The sequence below is a fragment of the Lathyrus oleraceus genome, chromosome 7 (genome assembly GCF_024323335.1).
Source record: "Lathyrus oleraceus cultivar Zhongwan6 chromosome 7, CAAS_Psat_ZW6_1.0, whole genome shotgun sequence".
NCBI lineage: Eukaryota > Viridiplantae > Streptophyta > Magnoliopsida > Fabales > Fabaceae > Lathyrus > Lathyrus oleraceus.
In genome coordinates, this window is record NC_066585.1 from 297,078,521 (window position 1) to 297,087,868 (window position 9,348).

The following is a 9,348-nucleotide window of genomic DNA, read 5'->3' on the forward strand; positions in this document are numbered from 1 at the left end:
CGTAACAACTGTGATCAAGTCTACACTTGGACAGTCTCCGCACTACGTCCTAAATATGCCAAGAGGGGTTAAATGTTCTACGGTCCTCAGCTTCTCGGACCCCAAATCAGAGATAGTAATGCCTAACCATAAATACTTGTGTGACATTTTCAAATCCAAAAGGGTCTCCACTGAGTAGATGGATCTCAAGTCAACTTGTTAAGGACTACTCCACACAAGTCAAGCATGACTATACCATCCTCATATCTTAATTGCACTCATGTTCGGGTTAGAACTTATCTCACCACTCAGAGATCACCAAGCACAACAAGTAGATTATATCATACAAACAAATATACATACATCAAATACACAATTATATACAGACAAAAAAGCAGGTTATACTGATCGAAAAAATAGCAAGTGTACTATTTTTACCGATGTAGTAATAAGGAGTTTTATTTCCAAGTATCGATCTCAGAGATTGCGTAGGAAATACTTATTTAACTTTGATTCTATCAGAACAAAAATATAATGGTTTGGTTGTTTTAGGAATTTCAGCAATAAACACAAAAGACAGTAAAAATGTAATTGATTAAGTTAAAACATGCTAGGGTAGGTGGTTGATTTAACCAGTTAAGAATTCAGTCAAGATTTCCTTAATACACATGAACCATCCAATTACCTAACCTCAGGATGTTCTTCCTTAAGTCCTCAAGAAAGAAACTATTAAACTACCAATTCTTATCAAATGTCCATTCAATAAATCCTTGGTTTTAATCATAAATAAAATCGAGGTTTTCGGTGGTTTACAAAAGTTACTAGTCCTAGATGATTCATTCATAAACCCAATTGTGTGAAAACCCTAACAATCACAATTCTGCTATTTAAAGTCATAGATCAATTTGTATTTATCCGATACAAAAGCATAATAACATCACACAATCGAATTGAAATAAGTAACATGGTAATAAGGAAATCATTAGTTCAAATTCATAACATGCGAGCAAATCAGGACCACCCCCCTAACATAGGGGGTTTAGCCTCTCATAGTATTAAATAAAATCATAGTATGAAAATCAAACATTACAAAGAACTAGGAGATTTTGATCTTCAATGGTTGAAACCCTTGCCGTCTTCGAATCCTCCGTAGTAGCTATCTTCTCAATGCAGTGTTTTCTTTCGTACGTCAAAAAGTCCCTTCTCCTTTCTCTCCCAAGCCTTCTAATAGTTTCAGATGGATTTTCCTCAAGCAAAAAGTCCAAACTACCCTTAATGAGCAGAATAGGTTCACATGGAAAAAGTTGAAGTTTCTAAGTCGCGCCCATCAACACGGGCCGTGTGTGTACACACGGGTGCCCGTGTGTGCTCTCCAACATGAGCATTTTCAAATTAAGCTACAGAGGTAACAACACGAGCCGTGTTCCTACACACGGGTGCCCGTGTTAATGCACTGTTTTAAACAACACGACCGTGTGTCACCACACGGGTGCCCGTGTTGCTCTCTGTTTTTCCTCTCCAAGTTTGCTTTGCCTGACCAACAACACGGGCAATGTTGTAGCACACGGGGGCCCGTGTTGACCTGCTGTCTCTTCATATTTTTGCCTTTCTGAGTATCCACAACTCCACTATTAGTGCTTTTAAACCTGTGCAATGGCCTGTAACAATAACACTACCAAAACGAAGCGTAAAAGAGACCTTTTTGACATAAACTTGTAATAAAATGCAATGCGATACCAAACCAACAAAACATCATAAATGACTCTGAAACAAGTATAAACAAACATAAATCTTACCAAAGTGATGAAAATATGTCGGATTAACGGTGGGAATTCAATGGAAATGGTGACCGATCACAACCCCAAACTTGTCTCATTGCTTGTCCTCAAGTGATGTTATGAGTTCAAACAAAGGTCACCCACGAATTCATTTTCCACAATGCAACCTAGTCTTTCATAATTTGTGTTATTCCTTTCCAATCGAGTTTCAGGTATCTCCGACTCAGGCAGTTTGCCACATTTCCACATCAGAAGCCTCGTCACCTGCAAGCTTTTCAGACACTCATAACATCTCTCATGGTTAGGGTGTGTACACTCACGACACAGTATGCAATACCAAACTCTTAAATTTGAATACATTCTAATTTCACGACAACAACAGATTCCACACACTTTACGAGGTCTTTTAGGTTGTAACGGGGCTTGGGTACGGTGGGATAAACAAAAAAAATGGATAACAAAGGGTTTTGAACTCGGCAGTCATGTTGTGTGATTTTTATTTCTCTTTTTCTCGTGCATCACGTATACTCTGGGGGTTAATTTCACTCTTTTGACTCTTTTTTCTACTCATTTTTTTTGCGAGCATTTTATAGGTGTTAGAGTCTTAAGTCTCGGCAAGTGCATTTTTTCTCTTTTGTTTCTCTTTTTTTTTCTTGTTGGACATACACAATTCTTTTCTTTTTGTATGATCTCTTATTATGCACTTGCCCTATCTTTCAAGATTACCACCCCAAACTTAGCTTTATGCACATCTTGCAACTCACAACAATCATACCGAGTGATGGAAGAAATGAATGATGAGTGGTTAACATGGGGTTTATGATGAATAAAATGGCTAAGGCTCAACAGGGCTTACGAAGGGAAACATACAGATAAGGGAAGCAAGAAAGGCCCTGGCTAACAAACAACTTGCCTCAGTGTGTGTTGTCATGCTGTGAAGTGTCAAAAGGACATACGCAAAATCAGAGTGGTAAAGTCATACCTGGCTGAACTCTCATGCTGATGTTTAGTGTCTGGCTTTTTGTAATCTCACCATGTTGGTTAGCTTTACAAGCTCTGAAGCCTCCTCGTGTTATGTGGTTTCTTTTCTGACTCGGTTCTTCCATACCGCTCTCTTGGTCCAGTGTCACCAAATTGTGTCCGACTTTATTTTCTCATGGTTGCATCAACTTCCGGGGTGCCTTATCAGCATAAGTTCGAGGGGTGTCTTTCATCCACTACCATTGATCCCGGGATCGTCCAACCATTTCTCATCACTCTGTACACACAAGTAAACCACAAAAAAACAAACAAAATAATACGACGATAACAAAAACAAAAGCTCAAGAACAAAAACAAATTGAAAGTGAATTAAAACAATTTAAAACATGAAAGGAGAAAAACCCCCCATACTTGAACTAAACATTGACCTCAATGTTTAAATTCAAACACGAAGGGGACTTACAGTGATTACTGTTGTGGAGGAGGCGGAGGATTGTGCGGGAAATGCAACATCAGACGTTGCATCATGGCTTGCATGTCATCCATGACTGTCCCTTGTCGGAACAATTCCACACCCTGTCTGGCTAATTCCGCACCTTGTCTGGTTTGCTCGGTGCGGAGAATTCCCATCTCAGTTTGGATCCAACCCCACTGGTCCTGAGACATAAAAGAGGATCCTTCACCATGTAGGTTAGAATCCTGTGGGGGTGGCATACCTTGGGTAGCTGGCCTCTCATCTTCTTCCATTTCCTCACCTGAAAAATCTTGGTCAAATTGAGCATCGTCCCCTACAGATGGGGCTGAACCTGTATATAACCAGTTAGCAACATTTGCAATGCTAATGGAACCAGGTGTTGGCAGTGCAAGCACTTCCACATTATGAATCACAAGAGAGTAATGAGTCGGCATGATGGCAATCATTTGCTGATTGACGAGAGTGTTCATGTCGATCTTAGTCTTACCCACCACTGCAGCTTCTTCCAACAAGAGTTGACCATACCCAAAGTGGTCCGCAATCTGCGTGATCATACCACCCACAGAAATATCACCGGTAGTTGCGTGGCCAACTTGCTTCAAATGACTGGCGGCAAAAGCAGCTGCATTGACTCACTCATTGTTGGCCATACAGTGAAGGAAAAATAACTCTCTCTTTGCAGCTACCCCGGTACTATCACCCCGTCCGAACAAGGTGTAGACTAACCCCTTTTGTGCATATCTGAAGCAAGGGTTATGAATCCCCGAAGCTTTTCCCGAACTTGGGTTATAGCCACTTTTACCTGTAATAGCCCTCCAGAAATCAATTGCTGAAAAAGTGTCTGGAGGGGTTCCGGGTCCAGATACCGGGAGTCTCAGAATACTCCCAAGTTCCTCAGCAGATAACTCGTGATCCTCATCGAACAATCGGAAAGTAATTTGACCATAAAATTCCATCTTTGAACCTGTCCACCTTCTTCTCATCTTAAACTCAACCGTACTTAAGAATTCAAGTGTGATACGTGCGAAGGTCGGTGCTTCGAATTGCATGAATTCTAACATACCGATGTTGTGAAACATGCGGTGCACCTCTTCCTTTAAGCCCAACTCATCAAGTGTAGCATCACACATATAACGTGTCGGAATGAGCTTACGTTTAGCAAGAATCACATACCTCTCTTGATGCTCCGGTTGTTCAAACAAAATGCCATGAGGATTCGGAGAGCGTCTAGCCCGTTGCTTCGGCCGGGAAGATGTGGCCACATCCTTTCCTTTGCTTATACGCTTTGGGGGCATAATGGTACCTGCAAAAATTTCTCAAAATCCAAATAACAGATTAGTGAAAACGGCCACCGTCACTGTGTAGAGGACGGCGAGAGGAACGATTTTTGTGAAGGTGAGATGGGGTTTTAATGAGTGGAGCTTTGTGAAAAGTGGAGCTTAAAGTGATGGAGGCTAGGTTAACAATGGAGGAAGAGGGAGAGAGAGGCTTGCAAAATCAGAATGGATGAGAATAAGTGGTGGGGAAGAGATGTAACGCCAAGTGTGTCCCATCATTAAAAGCACCCAATTTCAAAAAATTTCAAAATCCAACCCGTAGAGAACAACACGGGCCGTGTTCCTACACATGGGCGCCCGTGTTAATTCACTGTTTTAATTAACACGGTCGTGTGTTACAACACGGGTGGCCGTGTGGATGCCCAGTTTTCTCCTCTTGCATGATCAACACGGGCCGTGTGTCACCACACGGGTGGCCGTGTGGATGACCTGTTTTCCTCAATTTTTTTGAAATTTGTTTTGCTTCATAGGTATGGTCTCCTTCCGTTCAGAGGTGATTTTGACTATACGCTCCAAGTTCTTCTCCTTACCTGCAACAACGTTTCACGCACACACGGAAAAAAAAACACAAAATAAGTTAGAAATCGAACGCGTGGGTTGCCTTCCACGAAGCGCTTCGTTTAACGTCGCATGGTTCGACGGTTGTCCACCTCATTAGGCGAGGCGCACATGGTCAATCAATCCAGACTCTTGGCCTCTGTAATAGGGCTTCAACCTCTGGCCATTCACCTTGAATATATCCCCATTGTTTTGGTTCTTGATCTCTATTGCTCCGTGGGGAGAGACCTTGTGCACGACAAATGGGTCATACCATCTTGATTTCAATTTCCCAGGAAACAACTTGAGCCTCGAATTGAACAACAATACCAGTTATCCTTCCTAGAAATATTTCTTGATGATTCTCTGATCATGCCACTTCCGTGTTTGCTCCTTGTACATCTTTGCATTCTCATATGCCTGGTTACGAAATTCTTCTAACTCGTGAAGTTGAAGAATTCGGGATTCACCGGCTTTTGCAAGATCACAATTCAAGAACTTGGATGCCCAAAAGGCTTTGTGCTCTAATTCCAGAGGAAGATGACACGCCTTACCATAAATCAGTTGATACGGAGACATGCCGATTGGGGTTTTGAAGGCGGTTCGGTACGCCCATAGTGCGTCATCTAATTTGATCGCCCAATCTTTTCTTGAAGCACTCACTGTCTTTTCCAAAATCTGTTTAATTTACCGATTAGACACTTCAACTTGCCCACTCGTTTGAGGATGATATGGAGTGGCAATCTTGTGCTTCACATTATATTTCTTCAATAGGTTCTCCATGAGCTTATTCAAGAAATGTGTCTCTTCATCACACCAAACCTTGAGAAGATGTTTTGTTTGAGAAAGTGTACCACTACCCTCGCATCATTAGAAGGGAGGGCAACGACTTCCACCCATTTGGAGACATAGTCTACAGCCACCAGAATATAATTCTTTCCACATGAGGGTGGAAATGGCCCCATAAAGTCTATCCCCCAAACATCAAATAATTCCTCTTCAAGCATGCCCTTTTGGGGCATCTGATTCCTCCTGAAAATATTTCCTGTCCGTTGGCATCTGTCACATTCCTTCACAATGACTTGGGCATCCTTAAACAACGTAGGCCAGTACAACCCTGATTGGAGGACTTTTGCGGCTGTCCTGTCTCCACTAAAGTGTCCCCCATAATCTGAGTCATGACATGCCTTTAAGACTTCATTTTGTTCTTCCTCAGGGACACATCGATGAATCAGTCCTCTACCCCTTTCTTATACAAGAATGGTTCGTCCCACAAATAGAACCTGCAATCATGAAGAAACTTTTTCTTTTTGTTATAATCAAAGTCTTCAGGAATTATGCGACCTACCAGGTAGTTTGCGTAGTCAGCAAACCAAGGAACACCCACCACCGCGAGGATTCATTCATCTATAAACTCGTCCTTTATGGGATGTTCTTCTTCCGTCTCTTCAATCGGGGACATTCGAGATAGGTGGTCAGCAACGGTGTTTTCACACCCCTTTTTGTCTCGAATTTCAAGGTCGAATTCTTGCAACAGCAAAATCCATCTGAGCAGCCTTGGCTTCGAGTACTGTTTAGAAAAAAGATATTTCAAAGCAGCATGGTCAGTATAAACAATTACCTTTGTTCCCAACAAGTATTGCCGAAATTTGTCAAAGGCATAAACCACAGCCAGTAGCTCCTTCTCTGTGGTTGCATAATTCATCTGAGCTGGATTCAACACATGGCTAGCATAGTAGATGACATGGAGGAGTTTGTCTCTTCGTTTCCCCAAGACTGCCCCTACTGCTATGTCTCTTGCATCGCACATTATCTCAAAGGGTAGAGACCAGTCAGGCGAGATCACTATAGGAGCAGACACCAATTTATTTTTCAGAGTATCGAAGGCTTCGTTGCACTTCTTGTCAAACAGAAACGGAGTATCCTTCACAAGCAGGCTAGTCAAAGGTTTTGCGATCTTTGAGAAATCTTTGATGAACCTACGGTAGAATCCTGCATGTCCCAAGAAACTCCGTATACCTTTCTCATTCACCGAATGAGGGAGATTGGCGATCACTTCCACTTTTTCCTTGTCAACTTCTATTCCTTTATGGGAAATTTTATGGCCTAGTACTATCCCTTCTCTCACCATGAAGTGACACTTCTCCCAATTCAGGATTAGATTGGTCTGTTGACATCTTTCCAGCACAAGTGACAGGTTATACAAACAATTTTCGAAAGAAGATCCGAAAATCGAAAAATCATCCATAAACACCTCCATATGCTTCTCAAGCATATCGAAAAATATGGATGTCATGCACCTCTGAAATGTTGCTGGTGCGTTGCATAAACCAAACGACATTCTTCTATAAGCAAAGATTCCATACGGACATGTGAACGCTGTTTTTTCTTGATCCTCAGGTGCCACAGCAATTTGGTTGTACCCTGAGTACCCATCCAGAAAACAATAGAAATCATGACCTGCCAATCTTTTCAACATCTGATCAATAAAAGGTAAGGGAAAATGGTCCTTCCTGGTTGCAGTGTTCAGTCTTCTATAGTCAATGCAAACTCTCCAACCTGTTACAGTACGGGTGGGGATCAACTCATTTTTCTCATTTTTTATCACAGTTGTCCCTCCCTTCTTCGGTACCACATGAACTGGGCTCACCCACGAACTGTCAGATATTGGGTAAATCAACCCCGCATCTAAAAGTTTAACAACCTCCTTGCGAACGACTTCTTTCATAGCTGGGTTCAGTCTTCTTTGAGGTTGGACGACCGGTTTCTGGTCATCTTCCATCAAAATCTTGTGCATACACAGTGTCAGGCTGATTCCTTTCAAATCATCCATCGCCCACCCAATAACACTCTTGTATTTCTTGAGTACTTTGATTAGCTCTTCTTCTTGGATCTCTCTCAAACCTGAATTGATGATTGCTGGACATTTTTCTTCATTGTCAAGAAAGACATATTTGAGATGTTCTGGTAATTGTTTCAACTCCATCCCCTTTTTTATATCCTGCTTTGATTCGGGAGATGTTTTAGGTCGAAGCTCTTCCCACCGTTGTGGTCGGGAATGAACCCAAGGAGGTTGTTCCTTTAACGTCGACACCACTTCAGATTCTTTGTCATCAATTCCTTCAGTATCCTCAATGATAGATAAACTCAAAACTCTCTCCAAAGGAAGCTTGGGTGTTGTAATCTGCATAGATTTAGCAAACACTGTATCCAACACTTCAATACTTTTACTCGCACCTTCGTCGTCCTTGAATTTCATAGTATCCCTCACATCAATTTTGAGCTTTTCATCATAAACTTTGAGGGTCATGGTTCCTTCCTCAATATCTATCATGCATCTTCCAGTTTCAAGAAAAGGTCTTCCCAATATGAGAGGGATTTCCTCATCTTCTGGCATCTCGAGTATCACAAAATCTACCGTGAATACAAATTTATCAATCTTCACCAGAACATCTGTTGCTATACCATAAGGTCTCTTCATAGAATGATCCGCAAACTGCAGTGTCATGCGAGTGTCTTGCACTTTCCCTAACTCAAGTTTTTTGTAAATCGAGAGGGGCATTAGACTAACACTTGCTCCCAAATCGATCAGTGCCTTTTTGAATGATCTGTCTCCAATGGTACAAGGAATAGTGACTGCACCTCTATCTTTTTTCTTCACCGGAATTTTTAGACCCTGCAAAATAGCACTACAAGTTTCAGTTAGCATGATTGGCTCGCCGTCAATCGACCTTTTCTTCGATATGATGTCTTTCATGAATTTGGCATAGATCGGCATCTGTTCCAGAGCTTCAGCAAAAGGTATGTTGATCTCGAGCTTCTTGAATAATTCTAAGAACTTCTCAATTTTTTTTTCATGGAGATCTTTCTTCTTTGTTCTTGTCGGAAAAGGGAGAATGACCTTTGGTTTTTGTTTCTCTTGCTGGCTTGCCGACTTCACCACCACTTCTTCAGTTTGTTTTGGCTCTTCTCTAATCTCCAAGTCAACTTCCAACAACCCATCTTCTTCGACCTGTTCGTCAACTTGTTGTTCCTTAGCTCTTCCTTTTCTGGTGACCACAACTTTAATGTGACTTTGATCACGAGGATTAACAACTGTCCCACTGGGAAGCGTGCCAGGTACCTGGGAATTGGAGGCTAACTGTTGAGCAATTTGACCCATCTGAATTTCAAGATTTTTGATGGATGCTGTAGTGTTCTTCTGATTATTTCGAGTCTCCTCTTGGAATTGGATGTTGTGGGCTGCCATCTTTTCAATTGC